This window comes from Neofelis nebulosa, chromosome Y (assembly GCF_028018385.1).
Source record: "Neofelis nebulosa isolate mNeoNeb1 chromosome Y, mNeoNeb1.pri, whole genome shotgun sequence".
In the NCBI taxonomy this organism is placed as follows: domain Eukaryota; kingdom Metazoa; phylum Chordata; class Mammalia; order Carnivora; family Felidae; genus Neofelis; species Neofelis nebulosa.
In genome coordinates this window covers 2,489,360-2,515,654 of record NC_080801.1, presented here as the reverse complement: position 1 = coordinate 2,515,654, position 26,295 = coordinate 2,489,360, and positions in this window count along the sequence as shown.

The following is a 26,295-nucleotide window of genomic DNA, read 5'->3' as shown; positions in this document are numbered from 1 at the left end:
TCGGGACTGTATTGTTCTCTTCTGCAATCTTATTTAAGCCCTCTGTGAGCATAGGTGAGTTTTCAGTGGCCAACACCTAGCACATAGGAGCACCTGAATTTCCATCTCATTCATGTGCCAAATCTATTTCACAGGGGCGGGGATGAGGGCTCCATGGAGCAGTGAGGGTCACGCAGGTTACCACAAATGCATGCCTAAGAAAACACAGCAGCCAGAGAAAGATGTGCCCGGCCATCTACTCGGGCAGTGCCATTAATTTCCATCACACTACACTGCCTTCAGCCAAACGTTACTCTTCTTTTTACTTATTGCAACAAGTCCTTGATTTGAGAGAATAAGATCACCTATGGTACAACCGCTCCATCCAGATAATCAAATCACAGGTGTCCTTGCTTCTTCAAATGTAATCAAGGGCAACGTCCATCTACCCAAGATGAGACAGCCTTGCTCAGCACCACCCTGGAAGCAAAGGTGTCCTCTCCCGATCACGGAGGGCTTGAGGTTCACAGGTAATTACCCCCATCCATGATGACCAAATGCTTGTAAACGTCAGAGAATCACATTCAAAGGAGATAAATTAAATGGGGGAAAGCAAGAGTTTTGAAGAAGTCAGTTTTTCAACATTTGGATGGAATCTCTTTGTTGAGGTTAGAATTTTAAATTAAAAACTGAAACAACCAAAATCTCTATCATAGCAATCATGCTTCACTCCATCTACATTTGGGGGAGTTGGTGCAGGGGAGCAGTTCTCAATGGGCAGTGAATCTCCCCCTCACCCCGGGGGACATCTGACAATGTTTGGAGACACTTTTGGTTGTTGCCATTGGCACATAGCAGGTTGAGGCAGGGACACTGCTAAACGTCACACAGCACACCAGATGACCTCCCCCACCCAAGAGAGACCTTCTGCCCCCCCATCAGCAGTGCCGAGGTTGAGGACCCTATAGGACGGGACCATGGGGGGTCCAGGAGGTATATTTTTATATAGTGTAAGAAAGCCACTTGCTAGGCTAACTCAAAATGTAGGTAGGACCTGACGAGGAAGATTTAACATTTCAGTACCTGTGTTTTCACCCATCAGACCAAAAATCACTGAACATTTTCCTTTAAGCAATGAAGCTGCCCCAAATCATCATTCTGTCATGCATGCCAGAGACATTATTGCAAATAGAAAAGATAAAACATTTGTTGAGCGGTATCACCCTCGCCACGGGAGGAAGTGGGCGAATGCACGTGGCACCTTGGATGCAGCACATGTGTGGCTGCGGGCAGTGTGTCCTTGACTGCCCGACGAGCGCTGCGTGCTTTCGGTGATCCGAGTGCAATCAGACGGCTCAGTTCTGGGGCGGGGAATCTGTCTCGACGGGGAACAGGACTCACGGAGGTTGACCAGACGGTTAGTGGCAAAGCTGAGGCTGGAGCATGCACCTGGCCTCCTGTGTCTGGCGCACAGAGGCAACACTCCCTCCTCTTAGTGGCCGGCACTGTCCCTCGTCTTTGAGCGTCTGAAAATGCAGAGGTCAGGCAGGAGCACGGCCAGCGGGGGCACCCAGTGTGGCGTGTCAGGGGCAGTAAGGGATTCCAAGCTGTGTGGTTGTGCCTCTTCGACGGTCCATCTGCAGCGGGAGGTCAAGCTTGCCCAAAGGCAAACCCCTTTACCTGGCCACTAAGACCCCAAAGGCTGTGGAGAAGGGGATAGGGTTCTTCTGTTTGGAGACCTAGTCTTATTTACTTCCTTGAAGATCTTATTTTGAAAGTCCTGATAATGACTTTGTGCCTGTTCTTGGATTTCACACCGCGGTCAGGGTGGCAGGGAGAGGCAGAACCTCGAAAGGTGGCCTACACCCCGTGTTCGGCACGTGGCCAAACTTAGGGCCAAACTCCCGAGTCTCCGAATCCTGCCCTGTTAAGCCATCATATCCCACGGCAAAATCTCTCCATTTCTTCCTGATCTCCTTAAGGGCCAAGACACCCAGGAAGGGGGTGGGGGTGCAGAGAAGAAAAAGGACCCCTTAGAGTCCACAGATTCACACCGTCTCTGTTTCCCAACGGAACCCCTATGGTGTCACCTGTGGGCAAGAAGTCTGAGGTGCAGAGAGGCCAAACAGGTGTCCAAGCCCCTGTCACCCGTTAGTGCCAACACCAGGCTTTGTTCCCAGACTGCTCGATGGCACAGCCAGTGATCCAGGAAGCAGGTGCCCAGACGAGGCCCAACACCTCAGCCACTTTCAAGTGCACGGGTGACGTTGGAGGGCAGTTGATGTCTCAGCTTGCCCATCATCAGTTTGAAATTGAGGATGACCTCTGTGCCATGCTCAGCCCGGAGCCCGGTACACGGCAGGTTCACAGGAAGGGTGTCCCCACCGCCAAGGTTTCTGATCCAGGTGTCCCATGACGCTGGCCACACAGAGCTTCAATGTGCCGAGGACCAATGTGTGAAATCCAGGTGTGCAGCCAAGCAGGCAGAATTTAGCACAGTCAGCTCGGACCCTCGGGGTACCTGCTCAGTCTCCTCCTCTGGGACGTCACCCGGCTTCCTCCCAGAGTGTACAGACGCACCCCACACTGCCTCCCCAGTGCATTTCTGCGGGTTTCCCCGTGATGGAGTGCAACAGCACAGCTGCCATTTCACACCCGAAGTACAATTCTTCAGCCTCCTAGTTCGACCACAGTTGTGAAAACCGGGGCCTGCTGTCTGGCCGCCAAGACCATTTCTCCGCACGTGGTGAATTCCTAGCCAGCGAAGAGTAGCAGGGCGACCGAAACAGCCTAATTTCTTCATCTTCATTTTTAAAGGAGAGTTTTGTTGGGCAAAGAATTCTTAGTTGATGGTTTTTATCAGCACTTCTGATTCATCAGTACACCATCTTCGGGCTTCCATTGTTTCTGATGAGAAATCAGCCATTAGTCACATTATTCTTGCCCTATATGTGATAAGGAGCTTCCTCTTTCTACTTTCAAAATAATATCTTTATTTTCCAATAGTGTAACTATGATTTGTCTAGGTGTGTTCTGCTTTGTGTTCATCCAAATTGAAGTTATTTCAAATTTTTGGATCTTTCAGACAATTTTCATCAAATTTGATATGTAAACAACTTGTTCGGTAATATTTTTGTCCCTTTTTCTCCCTCCTCTCCATCTGGGGCACCTATTATACCTGTGTTACATAATTAGTTGGAGCACCTGATATTGTCACACAGTGCTCTACTGATTGGTGTCCAATTTTTCTTCCCTGTCTATTCTTTGGCTTGGCACATTTCCCTTGATTTACCTTCAAGTTCACAGATTCCTTCTTCTATTTCTAATCTACTGAGTTAATCTAGTGAAATTTAATTTGAGTTATTGTATTTTTCAATTCCATAAATTTCACTTTTTTAAAAATCACTTCCATTTGTCTATTGTGATTCTCGGTGAACTCACATCATGTTTCCTACTGTATCTTTGAATATATTTTCCTTTGCTTCTTTAAATATAGTAGCTGCTGGAAGTCTTTGTTAAATCCACAGATGGGCCTAGTCAGTTTCTATTTAATCTTTTTCCTTAGTATGGGTTAAACTTTGTTAATATGCATGTTTATTACTTTTTAGGTGAAAAGTAAATGCTTGTTTAGATTATCTGCTCATTTGCATCCACGCACACGCACACACGCAGGCACACACACACACACACACACAGATTGCTATCATGACTGGCAAGAGATAACATTCTCTCTATTCTTACTAATTAGCATTTCCATAACAAAATCCTAGAAACAATAACACACTCATACATGCTAATACAAGCATAGACTCCTTTTATAAAAGGGGCCACTAAAGAAAAATTAAAGTTGCTTGAGGAGGAAAGAAGGGATTTGAACACGTGCACCTTTTGAAATTCACATCCACAAACTACCTATTCATTTAAAAAACAAAAACAAAAACAAAAACCAATCTGTTTCACTGATACTCAGCAACAGCACTGTGCATTAAAACCTAAAAGCACCTTTTATTTTGCATTTACTACCTTCTCATTATAATCTATTCTTAACTAGGAAACAGCAAAATGCATTTTTAAAGCAGGAAACAAGAGTTAGCCTCCAAAACATGGCTAAACCACCACATCATACACTTTCCTTTTTACAACCATCATCCTTTTATGAACCAAATAAGTGAGGTACCACTCCAAAGGTATTCAGATGCTAGCTGACTATTAGCCTTTCAACTACTGACAGTGGGGACAGGTTTGGAAATACTATTCAGTTTAAAAGCAGCAAGCAGATCTCTTTTAACATGAAAGGGACTCAGAGCTGAGCAGAAAATGTGAGAGCAGTGAATTTACTCCTGGATGGCAAAACCTAGGTTGGCTGAGATCAGAAAATGCTTTTGAGATCAGCTTGTTCAGAAGCTCCCCATCTGAGATCCTTGGAACTGAGAAAACAGAAATGGGATCTCCTGCACTTACTCAACATATCAAGGAGACTTTTTAAAGACCTCATTAATATGATCAATGAAAAAGCTGCTCTGGATAACCAAAAGAGGTATTTTTTAGGCGCTACATCTTTCTGGTCATACCAGCATTACCAACATTATTTCTCATCATTAGCCCCCAGGACAATAAGTTTCTCATGTCCCCGCATTGATACTACATTCTTTCTACCTAATACGCCAGTCCCTACTGTCCATTAAACTTCTCTTTATCTTGCAAGATCCACCTCAAGTATTATCTCCTTTTTTAAAAAGAACACATTTTTATTTGTTTTGAGACAGAGACAGAGAGAGAGAGAGAGAGAGAGAGAGAGAGAGAGAGAGAGAGAGGATGCGAGCACAAGCACGGGAGCATCAAGGAGAATCCCGAGTAGGCTTAACCAACTGAGCCACCCACGAGTATCATCTCTTAATGAAAATATTATCTCTTAATGAAAGCATGAACTCTGCAGCCAGACTACCTGTCTGGGTCCAAGTTACAGCTCTAACACTGATTGTAAGACTAGTCTAGGTCTCATCAGGTATCCCGTCTGCAACCCAGAATTGCAGCTTCCTAAATGGTACCTAGTCACAGCATGACGATATTGGTAGAATAGACAAAGACTATGCCACGGCCGGAGGAAAAAAAAAAACTGGACCAAAAAAAAGTACTTACTTTATGATCTCACTCATCAAGAACTCTAATAGAAACTAATATATTGTGACAGAATGCAGATCAGTAATGGGTGGCAGAGAGGGGCAAGAGGAAAGGATGACCAAGAGACACAAGGAAACTTTTCGGTGATGGATATGGTCACTATCTACACTGTGGTGGTTTCATGGATATGTGTGTGTATATACTTTTTGATCTGTGTGTATACTCATCCACACTGATGCATAAACTTATCAAATAGCACACTTTAGCTTCCTGCAAGTTATGCCAAGTATACTACAATAAAACTTTTTTTAAAATAAAAACAAACAGGATGATATTTTTAATAAAATACAACGTGTGGGATTTGCTTCAAATAAACCAGGGGAAGAGGGGAGAAAGGACAAAATGGGTAGAAAGACAGATGAAACAAGATTAGACATGAGTTTTTGATAATTTTTAAAACTAGGTCCTAAGCACATGGGGGTATAATATACTATTTTCTTGACTTTTACACATTTGACATTTTCTATAATAAAAACAATTTTTCAGTTAAAGGGGAGCAAATCATAAACCAGGATAAACTAAAAGAAGAAAAATACTATGCTGGCTCCAGAGCCCAGACTGCAAGTAGCCAAAGACTTCCTTAGAAGTTGAAGAGCAGGGGAATGTGGAGTTTAAAGGGACACATTTTATTCTCTACTCTATCACCTGAGAAACGTGCATGTTCCTTTGAGAGCTAAGCCATCCTTTCCCTGGTTGGCTCAAAGCTGGGCTCCCTTGCACACTTGACTTCGCCTGGAGGCTTCCAGCTGTCAGACCACACAGGCTTCCACAGATATGCTTCCAACAGCCTGAAGTTTAGGATAAAAGAAAAACCATCTTGTCGCCCATTTGAAGTATTTCATGCATGCTGAAGCAGCACCTGGTTAGATAGCCAAGTACTACAGCCACAGGCAACTCAGAAACGCACAAACAGAAGCAACATTTTTATCTTCTTTTCCTCCAAGCCTCTGCTCATGGATCTTACAAAAGGAGTCCCAATCACATCAACCAATTTTTAAAGAAAGGAACTCTTGGCCAACATTTGCTTAGAGCATACTAACTCATCATCTCATTTGAGCCTCATGTTTCACCTTGGGAAGCAGCAACCATTTTTAAGCATGCTAAATACTGAAACTCAGAGATATGAAACAAACGGGGTGCCCAAGGTTACACAGCTAGCCTGTGGCAGGGCCAGGAGTTGAGGTCCGTCCCACCTCTGTGCCTGTCTAGCGTGACTACCTCACAAGCTTAGCAGAAACTCTCATCAAGGTGCCTATATGAAGAAAAGTCATATCCCAATTAACCCACTTTTTTTCTACCCAATCTCAAACACGTCAAAGGATTTTAAGAGTAGGCACATGAAACCATTACTGCAAACAAAGCTTTTTCAGTTATGTATAATTTCTTTATCTCCTAGCACAAGGATGTATGAAGGAGGGACAGCAATTGACTTTAGACATTACATGAGGGGAGGAGAAGGAAGGGAATGCCCAAAGAAAGATCAAAGAAAGAAAACTAGGGATCAGACTCGAAAGAACAGCACATTAAACACAAAACCCAAATTAACAACCCCCGTGGTATTTTCTCTGTAACACCAGCATGTCCTGGGTGGTGATTACCCTGTTAGTGAAATGAAAGAAAACGGCCATTTTTTTCAAGCTACTTGTTTCACCCATGCTAGGTTAAACTGGAAGAGAATTTTTCAAAACTGTATTAAATTTGCTCACACTGTGGTGATTCTCCATTTTCCAACAAAACATGTCACTTTCAGAGTTCAAGGTCTACAGTAACAATCCTTGCTTCTGGGGTAATGCATGAAACTGGATAGTTAAAACGTGTATTCTGGTTGTCACAGCTAATAATAGCAACTAGTACTTATTGAGCACATATTATGAGCAGGTGTTGTTTTTAATGCTTTTAATCTTCAAAATGGATCTTCTGACACAGGTTCGCTCATTGTGAGGGCAACGATATAATTTATTGTCCAAATAAAGATACTTTGGGGAATCAAAGTGGAAAGCCATTAACAGTTGTGCCAGGCAGGGCCACAATCCAGGAACATTTGAACATAGAATCACTAGACTCATTTTGCAAATGGAGACTTAAGGAACAGAAAGGTTAAATAGCCTACCCAAGGTCATACATCTAGTAAGGCAGGGTTCAGGCCCAGGTCATCTGGCTCCAGGCTCATATTCAGCCATTCTGCCACGTGCCCCCTCTAGCTGATATACTACCTTAAAAAAAATACATCATCCCACTGTTCACTTTGAAGCACACAAACCTCTCTGTATTTCAGAATACATTTGATACAAGAAAACGGCTAAAACCCAAGGAGAACTATGACTCAAGAGTTCATATGTTTAAAAAATAAAGACAGGGCGCCTGAGTGGCTCAGTCAGTTACCATCAGACTCTTGATTTCAGCTCAGGTCATGATCTCATGGTTCGTGACATGGAGCCCTGCGTCAGGCTCTGAACTGCCAGGTTATCTCTCTTCCTCTCTCTCTCTGGCTCTCCATCCTTCCCCTGCTTGCATTCTTTCTCTCTGTCTCTCTCTCACACAGAATAAATAAAACTTTAAACACACACACACACACACACACACACAGACACACACACACACACATTGCTGTTGGATATGCAACTGAAACATGTTCCTTGTTACACATGCTTTCCTTAATTACTTTTCTCCACATACAGTATCTCCTCATTTCATTCAGGAATAAATCCACAGCTAAAGCAGCAACAACTACCATTCAGACATGCATACTTAGATTGATACCACAGATACATTCAGTGGCTCAAACCACACTGGGCTTTGGGGCCTTCACCTTATACCATAGAAGCAAAGTCTCTCCTTCCCTTGAGTATTACTGGATGGTTTTCAAAAACTTCCAAGAAAAAATTATGTCCCAGAAATGAGTTTGGAAACTAGAGACTTCAACATTTTCCTTTCATTACTAAAAAAAAAAAAAAAAAGAAAAGAAAAAAAAAAGAAACTACAGGCATTATAAAACTTCAGAGAGCCACAATGCCAGGTAGGTAGAAAGTGTTTTTGTGAATATACAAGACTGCTTGCAGATGTGCTTTTTGAGGCAACACAATACTGGTGTGTTTCACATCATCCCTTTTCTCAAATACCTCAGTGATACCACTGTCCTTTTACACTTACAACTCTTCCTGCATCTTCCCTCAGATGACTGCACGTTTGCTTCAATGCTCCATTTAGTGTGTCTGTCAGACAGCAATTCACCAGCCAGGCTAAGATCATGCCCTTCTACCAGCCAGCATCACTCTCTCTCCTCTTACCCCATCTATCCCTTTGTTCATAGCCAGAGTAGAAGAAAATAAATAAAAATAAAAATAAAAATAAAAATAAAAATAAAAATAAAAATAAAAATAAAAATAAAAATAAAATAAAAAAATAAAAAAAAATAGTGTTGAAAGGAAAAAAAAAACACCGATTGAAAATTCTATATCCATTGTTAGTGTATAAGAATGCAACTGATTTCTGTACATTGATTTTGTATCCTGCAACTTTGCTGAATTCATGTATCAGTTCTAGCAGACTTTTGGTGGAGTCTATCGGATTTTCCATGTATAATATCATGTCATCTGCAAAAAGCGAAAGCTTGACTTCATCTTTGCCAATTTGGATGCCTTTGATTTCCTTTTGTTGTCTGATTGCTGATGCTAGAACTTCCAGCACTATATTAAACAACAGCGGTGAGAGTGGGCATCCCTGTCGTGTTCCTGATCTCAGGGAAAAAGCTCTCAGTTTTTCCCCATTGAGGGTGATGTTAGCTGTGGGCTTTTCATAAATGGCTTTTATGATCTTTAAGTATGTTCCTTCTATCCCGACTTTCTCAAGGGTTTTTATTAAGAAAGGGTGCTGGATTTTGTCAAAGGCCTTTTCTGCATCGATTGACAGGATCATATGGTTCTTCTCTTTTTTGTTGTTAATGTGATGTATCACGTTGATCGATTTGCGAATGTTGAACCAGCCCTGCATCCCAGGAATGAATCCCACTTGATCATGGTGAATAATTCTTTTTATATGCTGTTGAATTCGATTTGCTAGTATCTTATTGAGAATTTTTGCATCCATATTCATCAGGGATATTGGCCTGTAGTTCTCTTTTTTTGCTGGGTCTCTGTCTGGTTTAGGAATCAAAGTAATACTGGCTTCATAGAATGAGTCTGGAAGTTTTCCTTCCCTTTCTATTTCTTGGAATAGCTTGAGAAGGATAGGTATTATCTCTGCTTTAAACGTCTGGTAGAACTCCCCTGGGAAGCCATCTGGTCCTGGACTCTTATTTGTTGGGAGATTTTTGATAACCGATTCAATTTCTTCACTGGTTATGGGTCTGTTCAAGCTTTCTATTTCCTTCTGATTGAGTTTTGGAAGAGTGTGGGTGTTTAGGAATTTGTCCATTTCTTCAAGGTTGTCCAATTTGTTGGCATATAATTTTTCATAGTATTCCCTGATAATTGTTTGTATCTCTGAGGGATTGGTTGTAATAATTCCATTTTCATTCATGATTTTATCTATTTGGGTCATCTCCCTTTTCTTTTTGAGAAGCCTGGCTAGAGGTTTGTCAATTTTGTTTATTTTTTCAAAAAACCAACTCTTGGTTTCGTTGATCTGCTCTACCGTTTTTTTAGATTCTATATTGTTTATTTCTGCTCTGATCTTTATTATTTCTCTTCTTCTGCTGGGTTTAGGCTGCCTTTGCTGTTCTGCTTCTATTTCCTTTAGGTGTGCTGTTAGATTTTGTATTTGGGATTTTTCTTGTTTCTTGAGATAGGCCTGGATTGCAATGTATTTTCCTCTCAGGACTGCCTTCGCTGCGTCCCAAAGAGTTTGGATTGTTGTATTTTCATTTTCGTTTGTTTCCATATATTTTTTAATTTCTTCTCTAATTGCCTGGTTGACCCACTCATTCGTTAGTAGGGTGTTCTTTAACCTCCATGCTTTTGGAGGTTTTCCAGACTTTTTCCTGTGGTTGATTTCAAGCTTCATAGCATTGTGGTCTGAAAGTATGCATGGTATAATTTCAATTCTTGTAAACTTATGAAGGGCTGTTTTGTGACCCAGTATATGATCTATCTTGGAGAATGTTCCATGTGCACTCGAGAAGAAAGTATATTCTGTTGCTTTGGGATGCAGAGTTCTAAATATATCTGTCAAGTCCATCTGATCCAATGTATCATTCAGGGCCCTTGTTTCTTTATTGACTGTGTGTCTAGATGATCTATCCATTTCTGTAAGTGGGGTGTTAAAGTCCCCTGCAATGACCACATTCTTATCAATAAGGTTGCTTATGTTTATGAGTAACTGTTTTATATATCTGGGGGCTCCGGTATTTGGCGCATAGACATTTATAATTGTTAGCTCTTCCTGATGGATAGACCCTGTAATTATTATATAATGCCCTTCTTCATCGCTTGTTACAGCCTTTAATTTAAAGTCTAGTTTGTCTGATATAAGTATGGCTACTCCAGCTTTCTTTTGGCTTCCAGTAGCATGATAAATAGTTCTCCATCCCCTCACTCTCAATCTAAAGGTGTCCTCAGATCTAAAATGAGTCTCTTGTAGACAGCAAATAGATGGGTCTTGTTTTTTTATCCATTCTGATACCCTATGTCTTTTGGTTGGCGCATTTAATCCATTTACATTCAGTGTTATTATAGAAAGATACGGGTTTAGAGTCATTGTGATGTCTGTATGTTTTATGCTTGTAGTGATGTCTCTGGTACTTTGTCTCACAGGATCCCCCTTAGGATCTCTTGTAGGGCTGGTTTCGTGGTGACAAATTCCTTCAGTTTTTGTTTGTTTGGGAAGACCTTTATCTCTCCTTCTATGATCCCATTCACAATTGCACGAAGAAGCATAAAATACCTAGGAATAAATCTAACCAAAGATGTAAAAGATCTGTATGCTGAAAACTATAGAAAGCTTATGCAGGTAATTGAAGAAGATATAAAGAAATGGAAAGACATTCCCTGCTCATGGATTGGAAGAATAAATATTGTCAAAATGTCAATACTACCCAAAGCTATCTACACATTCAATGCAATCCCAATCAAAATTGCACCAGCATTCTTCTTGAAACTAGAACAAGCAATCCTAAAATTCATATGGAACCACAAAAGGCCCCGAATAGCCAAAGTAATTTTGAAGAAGAAGACCAAAGCAGGAGGCATCACAATCCCAGACTTTAGCCTCTACTACAAAGCTGTCATCATCAAGACAGCATGGTATTGGCATAAAAACAGACACATAGACCAATGGAATCGAATAGAAACCCCAGAACTAGACCCACAAACGTATGGCCAACTCATTTTTGACAAAGCAGGAAAGAACATCCAATGGAAAAAAGACAGTCTCTTTAACAAATGGTGCTGGGAGAACTGGACAGCAACATGCAGAAGGTTGAAACTAGACCACTTTCTCACACCATTCACAAAAATAAACTCAAAATGGATAAAGGACCTGAATGTGAGACAGGAAACCATCAAAACCTTAGAGGAGAAAGCAGGAAAAGACCTCTCTGACCTCAGCCGTAGCAATCTCTTACTCGGCACATCCCCAAAGGCAAGGGAATTAAAAGCAAAAGTGAATTACTGGCACCTTATGAAGATAAAAAGCTTCTGCACAGCAAAGGAAACAACCAACAAAACTAAAAGGCAACCAACGGAATGGGAAAAGATATTTGCAAATGTCACATCGGACAAAGGGCTAGTATCCAAAATCTATAAAGAGCTCATCAAACTCCACACCCGAAAAACAAATAACCCAGTGAAGAAATGGGCAGAAAACATGAATAGACACTTCTCTAAAGAAGACATCCGGATGGCCAACAGGCACATGAAAAGATGTTCAACGTCGCTCCTCATCAAGGAAATACAAATCAAAACCACACTCAGATACCACCTCACGCCAGTCAGAGTGGCCAAAATGAAGAAATCAGGAGACTATAGATGCTGGAGAGGATGTGGAGAGACGGGAACCCTCTTGCACTGTTGGTGGGAATGCAAATTGGTGCAGCCGCTCTGGAAAGCAGTGTGGAGGTTCCTCAGAAAATTAAAAATAGACCTACCCTATGACCCAGCAATAGCACTGCTAGGAATTTATCCAAGGGATACAGGAGTACTGATGCATAGGGGCACTTGTACCCCAATGTTTATAGCAGCACTCTCAACAATAGCCAAATTATGGAAAGAGCCTAAATGTCCATCAACTGATGAATGGATAAAGAAATTGTGGTTTATATACACAATGGAATACTACATGGCAATGAGAAAAAATGAAATATGGCCTTTTGTAGCAACGTGGATGGAACTGGAGAGTGTGATGCTAAGTGAAATAAGCCATACAGAGAAAGACAGATACCATATGGTTTCACTCTTATGTGGATCCTGAGAAACGTAACAGAAACCCATGGGGGAGGGGAAGGGAAAAAAAAAAAAAAGAGGTTAGAGTGGGAGAGAGCCAAATCATAAGAGACTGTTAAAAACTGAGAACAAACTGAGGGTTGATGGGGGGTGGGAGGGAGGGCAGGGTGGGTGATGGGTATTGAGGAGGGCACCTTTTGGGATGAGCACTGGGTGTTGTATGGAAACCAATTTGACAGTAAATTTCATATATTAAAAAAAAAAAAGAAAAAGAAAATTCTATATCCAGCAAAAGTGTATTTCAAACTGGAGAAAAAAGACTTTTTGGGGTGCCTGTGTGGCTCAGTCGGTTGAGCATCTGACCTTGGTTTCTGCTCAAGTCATGATCTCATGTTTAATGAGATTGACCCCCACATAGGGCTCTCTGCTATCAGAATGGAGTCTGCTTGGAATTCTCTCTCTCTCCCCCCCCTCTCTCTCTCTGCCCCTTTCTCCCTCAACATAAATAAATAAACATTAAAAAAGATGTTAGGCATGGAGTGTGTTAGTCTTCCCAAAAGCATCTGAATTTTACAATCCCTCACCTTTGTAAACAACAAGAACAACAACAAGAAAAACAACAACAACCCAAAAACAAGTAATACGTTGTGAAACCAAAAAGGAAGGACTTTATCACTAGTAGATCTGCCTTGCAAGAAATAAAAAAAAAGTTCCTTCCAGGATACCTCAGTGGTTAAATACCTGAGTTTAGCTCAGGTCATGATCTCACCATTCATGAGTTCAAGTCCCACAGTTTGTGAGTTCAAGTGCCACATCAAGTGAGCTCCAGCCCCACTGCAAGTGAGCATGAGCCATGCTTTGAGTGAGATCCCATTATCTCTCCCTCTCTCTCTGCCTGTCGTGGGATTCTCTCTCTGCCCCTTGCTCATTTGTGCCCCCTGTCTCTCTCAAGAGAAAGGTCTTTAGAAAAAGGAATATGGATATAGGTTATAGATAAGGAATTCAGATCTATGTTTAAAAAAAGAAGAGGATTAGAGTAGGAATAAGGGAAGGTAAGATAAAATATTTTATTTTTCTCTTTCCCAACTTATCTGATAGATAACAATTTGTTTAAAGTGATAACAGCAGCAATATACTCGGTGATCATAGGATATGGAGAAGGAGGTAGATGACGTCAATATTAGAAGGCATGGGATGGAGGAATTGAGAAAGCTTTTATAAGGTAACTGCACTACCTGTGAAGTGATATAGTGTGATTTGAAAGAGGAATTTGACGAGTTATAAATGAGTAATGCAAATGCAAATAAAGGGGAAACCACTCCAACTTTTTAAAATAAAAAAGTATAATGAATATGCTAAGAGAAAGAAGAACATGGAATATACCAACTGCTGCATTAAAATCCAGAAGGCAGAAAAAGGTGAAGATAGAAAGGAAGCAAAGTATAAATGCAGTGAATAGAAAACAGTTTCAAACATGGTAGATATTCTTCCAACTATATCAATACTCACATCAAATGTGAATAGTCTAAATATACCAATTAAAGCTCAGAGATTCTCACAGGAGATCCAAAAACAAGATGCGACTCTATATTGTCTATAAGAAATTCACATGAGATATAAAGATACAGATAGATTAAAAGTAAAAGGATGAAGAAAGATTTATCATGCTAATGCTTATCAAAAGAGAGTTGAAGTAAATGCATTAATTCCAGACAAAGCAAACTTCCAAACAAGGAAACTCTAGAGAGATAAAGAGTGTCATTATATAAAGAGATTATATAGAGAGATAAAAGGGTCAGTTCTGTAAGAAAACATAACAATCTCTAATTTTCTATACCTAACAACAGAGAATGAAAATACATGATGGAAAAACTTTTAGAATTTCAAGGAGAAAGGGAAAAATGCATTATTATAGTGGAGACTTCAACACCTTTCTGTCAGTGACTGACAGGTCTAGAAGGATATAGGTAAGGCTACAGCTGGACTAAGCAGTAGCAGTAATCACCTAGATCTAACTGATACATATGGAATATTTTATCCAACAGTAGTTGAATAAACATGTTTCTCAAGTTCACACAGAACATGCACCAAGTCAGAACATGTTCTGGGCCATAAAACACATCCTACCAAATTTCAAAGACCAGAAACCATACAAAGTATGCTGTCAGGCCACACTGGAATTGAACTGGATGGAAAGCAATAATAAAAAGATAGCAAGAATACCCCCAAATGTTTAGAGATTAAAGAACATACTTCTAAATAACACATCAAAGAAGGAATCTTGAGAGAAATTTCAAAGTAGTTTGGACTCAATGAAAATTAAATACAACCTACCAAAATGTGCAGGGCGGGGTGTGGGGGGCACTGAAGACATGGCTTCCAGTAAAACGAACAGCACTGAATGCATTTATTAGAAAAGTAGAAAGATCTTCGGGCATCTGGGTGCTCAGTCGTTTTAGCATGAAACTCTTAGTTTCCACTCAGGTCATGCTATCATGCTCATGAGATCAATCCCCTGTATTGGGTTCCTGCTTGGGATTCTCTCTCTCCCTCTCTCTGCCATGCCCCTGCTCACATACATGCTTTCTCTCTCTCTCTCTCTCTCTCTCTCTCTCTCTCTCTCTCTCTCTCTCTCTCTCTCTCTCTCAAAGTAAGTAAATAAATGTAACAAAATCGAAAAGGAGAAAGACCTAAAATTAGTAGCCTAAACTTCCACCTTACGAAAATAGGGGAGGAGGTACAGTTGAAGGCTGAAGTAGGAGAAAAGAAATAATAATACTTAAAAAATAATAATTAGAACAGATATCAATAAAATAAAAGATAGTAAAATACTGGAGATAATCAATAGAGAAATCAAAAGATGGTTCTTTGAAAATATCAATAAAGGCAATGAACCCCTAACTAGGCTATCCAAGGAAAAAAAGTAGGCACAAATGGCTACTATCAAAAATGAAAAAGACATAACCGCTACCGATTCCATGAACATCAAGAGGATAACGGAAAATATTATGAATGACTCTATGCCCCCAAATTTCATAACTTATATGAAACAGATCAATTATTTAAAAGATGCACACGATGGGGCACCTGGGTGGCTCAGTCAGTAAATGATTGACTTCAGCTCAGGTCATAATCTCCTGGCCCGTGGGTTTGAGCCCTGTGTCAGGCTCTGTGCTAACATCTCAGAGCCTGGGGCCTGCTTCAGATTCTGCGTCTCCCTCTCGCTCTGCCCCTTCCCACCTCCCACTCTACAGCTCTCTCTCAGAAATAAATGAAAACATTTTAGAAAAATATAGAAAACAAATAACAGACACACACTACTAAAACCCACATAAGGAAACATAGATTATCTGGATAGGCCTATATTTATTAAGTAAATAGAGTCAAGGACAAATAACCTTCCCAAAAGAAAGCATCAGGCCCACATGGTTTCACGGAAGAATTCTAGCAAACATTTATTTACAGGAAAAAATGATGCTAATGTCCTATAATCTCTTCCCGAAAATAAAAACAGAGGGAAAACTTCCTCATTCTAGGAGGCCAGCATTGACAAAACAAGGTAAAGGCATTATAAGAAAGGAAAACTGGAGACCAGTGTCTTGCATTTTCATAGACACAAAATACCCAATACATGTTAGCAAATCAAATCCAACAATGTGTAAAAAGAATTATACATCCATAACCAAGAGGGATTTAGTACCAGTATGGGAGACTGGTTCAATATTCAAAAATCAATTAGTTTAACCCATCACAACAATAGGCTAAAGAAGAAAGACAGGATAATGATCAGATGGTCTTAAAAACAGATGCAGACAAGGCATTTGTTACCTCCATTCATAATAAGTAAAACATTCTCTCCGCAAACTGAGTCCAGGGAGACTTCATCAACTTGATAAAGGACTTTTATAAAACAAACAAAAATAAATCCCCACCAAAAAAGCCTACAAGTAGCATCATAAAAGTTTCACCATTTCATGGGGCGCCTGGGTGGCTCAGTCGGTTGAATGTCCGACTTAAGCTCAGGTCATGGTCTCACAGTTCATGGGTTTGAGCCCTGCATCAGGCTCTGTGCTGACCACTTGCTCAGAGACTGGAGCCTGCTTCGTATTCTGTCTCCTTCTCTCTCTGCCTCTCCCCCACTCACACTTTGTCTCACTCTGTTTCTCAAAAATAAATAAATGTAGACACAAAATTAAAAAAAAAAAGTTTCATGATTTCAGTGGGGAAGAATGGGATGCTTTCTGAAATGCTACTGTAGCTGATTATGAAGAGGCCAGGTAGGTGAAGACACCTGTAGTAATAATGGACATAATTATATAATTCTGTAAGAACACACCCAGAACAGGCCTGTTCTGTTGAATTGTTCCTGATTCTGCTACAACACTAACTGTTGATCAGTTAATAATTTGTGATTCCATCTTTAGAGGAACTAAGTATTGACAAAACAAACATCTTGTAACACTGAATGTACATTCATATTGTCAGAGGGACGTCATACACCAACTTAGAGCTACTCAGAGTAAATAGAGAATTGCATGGAGCCAAAGTATTCCCTGCAAATGATATGTTTGTTTTTATATTATATTCTGTTGATTTTTTCCAGCTGTTTTATATTGTTCCTTTTTTTTTTTCAAATCCCGATGATTCTACAAATATTAAAGTTTTAGTCATTTGTTTAGAGGTGAATTTTAAAATCACGAGTATCTAGCTAACACTGGCTGGCTGAAGAGAGTTTCCAGTTTCCATGAATGCAAATTAATAGATTAAAGTAAGGGAACAAGCTTGAAAGCCAGATGTTGCTGTACCCCAAGGATAGGCCCCAGCTAGTTGCGAATCAGTGAGAATAAATTACCTTTAGATAGCTCACAAACAGGAGCTTCTTAAATTTGGCTTCAGTATACACTCCGCATGATAAATTAATGACAAGGAAAGTAAAACAGAACCACAGCAATGACTGCAATCTGTACAGTAGAAAAGACCCTCCAGGAGATAATACATGTGTGTACAAGTTGTACATTTTACAGATTTGAGGGTTACCATTCGCACTATAGTTCATATAAATCATGCCTCCTAGAACTGTGCAGTATACAACTTGTGCAACCAATAGCAACAAACTGAAAACATTCTGATGCTGGTATAGAATAGCAAATATATGAACAAGGAGTACAAATTACATCTGAAGTTATAAGGTGTATAAATTGGATTCATATAAAAGAAAAAAAATCTCTAAATTGCTCTTCATTAGTACTAAAACTTTTTCTTGGTAAAAGACTCTGTTAAAAGAACAAAAAGACAATCTATGGACTTGGAGAAAATATTCCCAAATCATATATCCAGCAAAGGTCTTGTGTCCAGAATATCATATATTGAAGTACACAAAACGATGCTCCACAACACTAGGCTTCAGGGAAACACATTCAAACTGCCCTGAGATACTGCTATACACATATCGAAAATGTTTTTTTTTTCAATCTTTATTTATTTTGAGGGATGAAGAGAGAAGAGTGTGAGCAGGGAGGGGCAGAGAGAGAGGAGATACAGAATCCAAAGCAGGCTCCAGGTTCCAAGTTGTCAGCATAGAGCCAAACATGGGGCTTGAACTCACAAACCGTGAGATCATGACCCGAGCTGAAGTCAGCTACTCAATCTACTGAGCCAACCAGCAGCCCATGAAATATATATATTTTTTAAAGACAATACCTAATACTTACATGTGACCCATAAATCTGACTCCTGGATATTTGCTCTAGAGAAGTGAAAACTTATGTTTATAAAACAAAAACAAAAAAAACATGCACACAAATGTTTACAGCAACTCTAATCATAACTGACAAAAATGGAGAAACACAAATTTCCTTCAGGAAATGAATGGTTAAACAAAACCTGGTATATCCGTACAGGGAAACACTAAGAAACAGACGTATTGTAAAGGCATGATGTTGAATGAAAGAAACCAGTCTCATAAAGTTACCTACAATAAGGATCCATTTATATGATATTAAAGTTGGAGATAGATGGTTGCCAGGCCTCAGGGGTGGGGTGAGAGTGATTCAACATGAGGGAATTCTGGGAGCTGATGGAATTGTTCTCTTTGTGTCTAATTTTTTTGGGAGGGAAGACAGAGAGTGAGAGTGGGGGAGGCACAGAAAAAGAGGTAGAGAGGGATAATCCCAAGTAGGCTCCAGGAAGGTCGTGAGCAGGGGCTCAAACACAAGAACAGTGAGATCATGACCTTAGCCGAAATCAAGAGTGGGATGCTCAAGTGACTAAGCCACCTATGTGCCCCAGGAACAGAACTCTTCTGTATTATCACTGGGGTGACATTTACATGAGTATATACAATCTTTAAAACTCAAAGCACTATGCACCAAAAGAGTTATTTTATATAATGTAAATTACACAACAAAAAGCATTTTCAAAAAAATACCACATCTGTCCTCATGTCTCCATTTCCTGCGTCCACACTTATTCCTGTCATGGTCACCTCTCCTGGTCAACTGCAATGACTCCTTACCTGATTTCCTCCCAATTACAATCTTCACTCTGTCTTTCTAATAAACTTATGAAATATTACTCCTGAATAAAGTGTTATAAGGAAAAAAAAATAAGCCAGATCTAAATAGCTACACCTTCCTTAGATCATGCATGTACACCACTCCCTATGGTATTTCTAACATGAAGGCCCAATGTGCAAATACAATAAGCAGCCAAGGGGAACCTAGTGGCTCAGTTAGTTGAGTGACCTAATCTTAGTTTCAGTTCAGGTCATGATTTCGCCATTTGTGGTTTCAAGCCCCAGGTCACACTCTGCACAGAGCCTGCTTGGAATTTTCTCTTCCCCCTCTCTCATCCCCTCCCCTTCCTCACACATACTGCAAATCAACCACCCACCCACCCACCCACCCAACCAACCAACCAACCAACCAACCAACCAACCAACCAACCAACCAACCAGCATTAAAATAAAAATAAGCTGCCCAGATCGTAAGGGTTTGTAGTACGTTACACTTTTATCCCATAGTTCAAATAAAAGCAAAGAAAACTTGACTATCGTGCTGGAATTATTTTTCTTTCTTATACCCAACTCATTTTGCTCACTTGTGGTTCATTTCTGTGTCTCCTGCTCTAAAGGCAGTGCCCACTTCCTCCGGCAGTCCTAGTTGAAATGAATTTCTAACTGCTTCAACTCAGTACCTTCTTCATTCTGTTGCCTTTGTCATGAAGACCTGGAACAAAAATCCGTGAAAGAATGAACACCCCAGGCCTGGCATGCCAATACTAACACCTGGCAAACAGCATCAACGTCCCAGAGACAGCAACTAGCAAACAATACATTGTCTATTTGGGAAACATGAGCGAGAGATGGAAGAAATAGAACTTCCCAAAGGGAGCCTGAAAAAGAAAACCAAAAACAAAATCCACTGGCATTAAAAAGTGAAAACAGGTAAAACCAAGGTTTATCTCAATGTTATTGCAGGTGTTACTGGATAGACTAGATGAACCTGAAACAAATGATTTCTAAACAACAAAAACAACAACAACAGCAGCAACAACAACAACAGCAGTAGCAGCAACAACAACAACAACAAAAGAATCTTCTAAAATGTGGATTGGTATAATTTAGCAGATAATCAGAGCTGCAGAAACTAGCTTTATGTGGGAATAATCAGAATACCATAGGTACTCAGAGGAGTCACGCTTATTGCGAATAACTGATGCTCAGGTGGTGTGATCACTGTATCACACAAAACCAAGTAAGGGTGTTAAAAAGGAGGAGGGAACCCACACAGGGCAGCAGATTCCAGAACACATGGGGTGAATCAAGGGCTCAGTGAAACGGGAAGACTTAATCACAAAGTGAACAATTTGCCTGAAAATGCTGCAGATTCAGGCCAGCACAAAGGCCTCCAGCCTCCCTGGCAGGAGTCCTAGGAATACCAGGGGCAAAGCAATGAACTTACAGCTACCAACCACTTCCCTGTGGCAAGCACGTTACCTGATAAAGCATTTCAATTGACCCTGTGTACAGAAGAAGGAATTGAGGCTGAAGGAGATGTTATAAATGCTCAAGGTCACAGAACTAAGAAAGTTATGGAAATGGCCGTTACCCCAAGCACTCTGACTCCTTAGGGCATTACATGCTGTCTCAAGTATGCAAAACTCAACTTCAGTAACCCTTTTACCATCTTTTTAAGTAAATATTCTTTCAAAAAGTTTGGATTGTTTTATTTTCATTTTTATTTGTTTCCTTATGTCTTTTAATTTCTTCTCTCTCTGGTTGACTGATTCATTCTTTAGTAAGATGTTTTTTAACCTGTATGCTTTTAGAGGTTTAGCAGACTTTTTCCTGTAGTTTATTTCAAGTTCAAAACATTGTGACCTGAAAGTGTGCATGGTGTCATCTCAATTCTGTTATATTTATTGAAGGCTTCTCGTGACCCAGTATGTGGTCTCTCCTGGAGAATGTTCCACGTGCACTCCAGAAGAAAGTATGCTCTGCTGCTTTGGGATGTAGAGTTCTAAAATATCTGTCACGTCCTTCTGGTCCAATGTATCATTCAGGACCATTGTTTCTTTCCTGATTCTGTCTAGATTTTCTGTCCATTGTTGTAAGTTGAGTATTAAAGCCCCCTGCAATTACCACATTCTTATCAAGGAGATTGTTAATGTTTGTGATTAAATGTTTTAAATCTTTGTGTGCTTCCGAATTTACTGCATACTCATTATAATTGTTAGCTCCTCCTGATGGACAGACACCGTAATTATTTAATAATGCCCTTAAACATCTCTTGCTACACACTTTAATTTAAGGTCAAGTTTGTCTGATATAAGTATGGCTAATACAGGTTCCTTTTGACTCCCAGTAGCATGAAAGGTAGTTCTCCATCCCCCCACTTTCAATAGTAAGGTGTCCTCAGGTCTGAAAGGAGTCTCTTGTAAGACAGCAAATAGATGGGTCTTGTTTTGTATTATCCATTCTGATACCCTAAGCCTTTTGGTTGGAGCATTTATTCCACTTCCATGCAGTGTTATTATGGAAAGCTATGGTTCTGAGGCACTGTGATGTCTGTTCTTTTCATGCTTGTACTGGTGTCTGTGGCACTTTGTGATACTTGCGACATTTCCCTCATAGAATCCCTCTTAGGATCTCTTGCAGGGATGGTTTAGCGGTGATGAATTCCTTCAGTTTTGGTTTGTTTGGGAAGACCTTTACCTCTCCTTCGATTCTGAATGGCAGGCTGGTTGGATAAAGGATTCTTGGTTGCATATTTTTCCTATTCATCACATTGAAGATTCCCCTATTCCTTTATGGCTTGTCTGATTTCAGTAGATGGGTCTGCTCCTATACCAATACTTCTACCTTTGTACGTTAACGTCCTTTCATCCCCAGCTGCTTTCAGAATTCTCTCTTCATGCTTGTATTTTGCCAGTTTCACTATTATATGTTGTGCAGAAGATCAACTCAAGTTACATCTGAAGGGAGTTCTCTGTGCCCGTTTGGTTTCAATGTCGGTTTCCTTCCCCAGATTGTGGAAGTTCTCAGCTATGATTTGTTCAAGGTCATCTTCGCACCCCTTTTTGCTCTCTTCTGGAAATCCTGTGCTATGGATATTGTTCCATTTGATTGCATCACTTAGTTCTCTTATTCTCCCCTCTCGATCCTCAATTTTTTCTCTATCTTTTTCTCACGTCCTTTTCCCCATATTTTTATCTTCTAATTCATTTACTCTCCCCTCTGTCTCTTCAATCCACGCTGTGGCTGCCTCCACTTTAAATTGCACCTCATTTATACCAATTGAATTTATCATGACTACTTTTTATTTCCTTGATCTCTGCAATAATTGATCCCATGCTGTCTGCTATGCCTTTGCCAATCCCAACGATTCATCCTTTGACTGTTATGCTAAATTCTGATATATAGCTTACATCTGTTTTGGTCAAGTCGTTAGCTGTCCACTTCTTCCCGGAACTTCTTTTGAGGGGAATGCTTCTGTTTCATTATTTTGGCTAGTTTTCTCTCTCTTATGAGGTTTACAAGCTTGTTATTTGCTCTGCACCTGCAAGAATTGCTATATGAAATGGGGGTCACGCCCTGTGCATGTTCTAGCCCTGCAGGTAGTGTTTCCTGGAGAGTGTTACTTGCTCTCTGTTGTTGTGGCATTGGCTCTTTGAGTTCACTACTCGTCATGATGTTTTTGACCCTCCACAAGGTGTGCTTTTATTTGTTCCTTGAAGTAGCCCTGGAAAGGAAAACAAACAAACCAACAAACAGGAAACAGAGACATGGAAGGAAACGTGCAACTAAAAGAAATAAATGGACACACACACGCTCACACACACAGAAAAACAGTCTGAAATCAAAAAGAAAACAAAACAAACAAACCAGAAACACCAGCTACAAGTAAAGAACAAGGTAGAGGCGTTGCTGTTGGAAGAACACATATAAAGAGGGAAATGACAGGAGTGGGGAAAAGGAAAAAAAATATATATTGACCAGGCTGGGAGGCTAAATGGCTTAATGCAGAGAGAGAGAAAGGAAAATAAGGAAGTAGGGGTGGGAAAAAAAGGAAGATAAGTTTACCCAGACAGAGAAACTAGATGGTTTGATCATTCCAGAGAGAGAGAAAGGAAAGTATAGAAGTATAGGTAGGAAATGCATCAAGGGAATGGGTTATAAATGTACGCTTGAACGAACCAACTAGCAGAGTTATCAACATAAGAGAGGGATGAGATAGGAATAGAGATTATGTCTAAATAACAAGAGTTGTCCCAGAATTAATCCAGTCTATGCGGCATCACTGGTCCGGATGATGGAGCTGCCTGGTTCCACAGTGCCTATCCAGCTCCATCAGATAAGCAGGTACTCAGCACAGAGAGCGTGGTTTGGGGTAGGCTGGTCCCACCTCCACTATCGACCCTCGGACTGATCCCAGAGGCCCGCCTTGGTGGTGGTGGTGGTGGTGGTGGTGGTGGTGGTGGTGGTGGTGGTGAAATGGTGATGCCCAGCCCCTTCTCCATGACCTGGTGTACTCCGTTCCAGTTGTCCTCATTGTGCCCAAGGCAAACGCAGTGTTGTCCTTCTTGCTCCGCTGACTCCTTTGGCATAGCGCTTGTCTAGGATTCACAGACACGTTCCGTGTGCTCTGGCACTGGGGAAGTGCCTCTCTGTGCTGCTCCAAAAGTCTTCCTGGCTATCTTTGTGCTGCTGTGCTTCAGGAAGCCTCGCCTTTTCCTGCCATGGACTGCGCTGCTGACCTCACTGCTGAGCTTGGGCATGGTGGAGGCAGGCAGGCAATCTTCTGTCCCACAGCAACGCCCCCAGGGAGGGGGCCACTTTCTCCTACTGCAGACTGCGCCCTAGACCCAGCCACTGATCCGGGGAGTGGTGGATGCAGGCAGGCTTTGTTCTATTGCACAGGCCTCCAGGTTGGGGCTACTGTCTCCTTCTGTGGACTGTGCCCCTGTCAACCCCTGAAGCCAATGCTGGCTCCTCTCCTCTCCAGGTGCGCAAACAGGAAGCATAGCCCCAGACCCAAGAAAGCCCACAGTTAGAGATAAGATCCCTCTCAGTCCCAGTCCGAGGTTTTCCTCTTATCCACATACAACCCCACACTTCCGGAGCCACTCTTTCTCTTACTTTTGTCTCTCTGCAGAAGGGGATCTCTTCCCTCTATTCCTACTTGGCCCAATTTATGCACCCCAGTTCACAATCAGCCACCTGTCATTTCTCAAGTTGTCTCATTTCCTTCAGGGGGGTATTCAGCCTGTTTTCCTCGCAGACTTTTGGGGTTCAAAATACTTTGGCTTCAGCACTTTGTTTGAGAGACATGTGATGTACAGATCCCCCTACTTCTCCACCATGTTGACCCCTCTGCCCAGAAGGATTTATTTATAAATTCATGGACATCAAATTCTAGATGTTATTTTCTGATTAATGTTATTAGGATTAACCTCAGTACATACTTTTAGTGTTAAGAAAAATTCACTTTGATTTGAATGCTTTGAAAATGAATTGAACAGGCAATCCAAATAAATATCACATTCCCTTACTGGGACTTCCCTCTCTCCATCTCTCTCTCTCTTTCTCTCTCTCTCTCTCTCTTTCTCTCTCACTCTCTCTCTCTTTCACACACACACACACACACACACACACACACACACACACACACACACACACTTCCTCCAGACTGTCAGGAATCTCTCTAAGGTGCACGCCCAACTCCATGGCCAGTACATAAACTTCACCGGTATTCAGGACTAGACATCCTCACTAAGGTCTGCCCAGAACAAAATGGAAGAAAACAGCCTCTGTCAGTCCCACTCTCCTGCCTGTGCAGTTTCTTCTCTCCTGCCAGGTCTCCCTGACCCCCACCCCACCTTGCTGTCATAGCCCATTCTATAACTACTTGAGAAACCTAGCTAGTATTTGATTCTGCAGCAAAACACAACAAAGTTCAAAAAGGTCTCAGCCCTCCCAGGCCAATGAGTCAGTAGGAAAACACCAGGCCAAGAATCACACTAGGAGAATTCTCATTCCAGCTGTACCACTTCCTAGCTGAAGATGCACAGTGAAGCTGTCATCCAACAACAGTCTAGCTCCACATCTGTAGGCCTCTAGCCCACCTGCATTGCTACCAGGTTTGGGGACACATCCAACGATTTTGTTTCTTGAGCCCCTTCTGGACTGTGATTGCTCTAGGATAAACTAGATTTGGAGACAAAAATATGCACAAATACGCAAATTCTGCAAGGGAAAGCTATTCTCATATTCAGTAAGAGCAACCCCTGGATTTCCTTTTTCATTAAATGTAATTTATTTTCCAATTGGTTTCCACGCAACACCCAGTGTTCATCTCAACAGGGGCCCTCCTCAATGCCCGTCACCCACTTTCCCCTCTCCCCAAACCCACGTCAACCCTCAGTCTGTTTTCAGTATTGAAGAGTCTCTTATGGTTTGCCTCCCTCCCTCTCTATAACTTTTTCCCCCCATCACCTCGCCCATGGTCTTCTGCTAAGTTTTTCAGGATCCACATATGGATGAAAACATATGGTATCTGTCTTTCTCTGCCTGACTTATTTCACGTAGCATCATAGCCCCCAGTTCCATCCACGTTGCCACAAATGGCCAGGTTTCATTCTTTCTCATGGCCAAGTAGTATTCCATTGTATATACATAAACCACAACTTCTTAAACGCTTGTCAGTTGCTGGACAGCTAGGCTCTTTCCATAGTTTGGCTGTTGTTGAAAGTAGTGCTATAAACATTGGAGTACATGTGCCCCTATGTCTCAGCACTCCTGTACCCCTTGGGTAAATTCCTAGCAGTGCTATTGCTGGGTCTTTGGGTAGATCTATTTTTAATGATTTCAGCAACCTCCACACTGTTTTCCAGAGCGGCTGCACCAGGTTGCATTCCCACCAACAGTGCAAGAGGGTTCCTGTTTCTCCACATCCCAACCAGCATCTATAGTCTTCTAATTTGCTCATTGTAGCCACTCTGACTGGCATGAGGTGGTATCTCAGTGCGGTTTGGATTTGGATTTCCCTGACGAGGAGTGCTGGTGAGCATCTTTTCATGTGTCTCTTGACAATCTGGATGTCTTTTTTAGAACAGTGTCTGTTCAAGTCTTCTGCCCGTTTCTTCCCTGGATTCTTTGTTTCCCGGGTATGGAGTTGGTGAGTTCTTTTTATAGGTTTTGGATAGTAGCCAATTATTCAGTATGACTTTTGCACACATCTTTTCCCATTCGGTCAGTTGC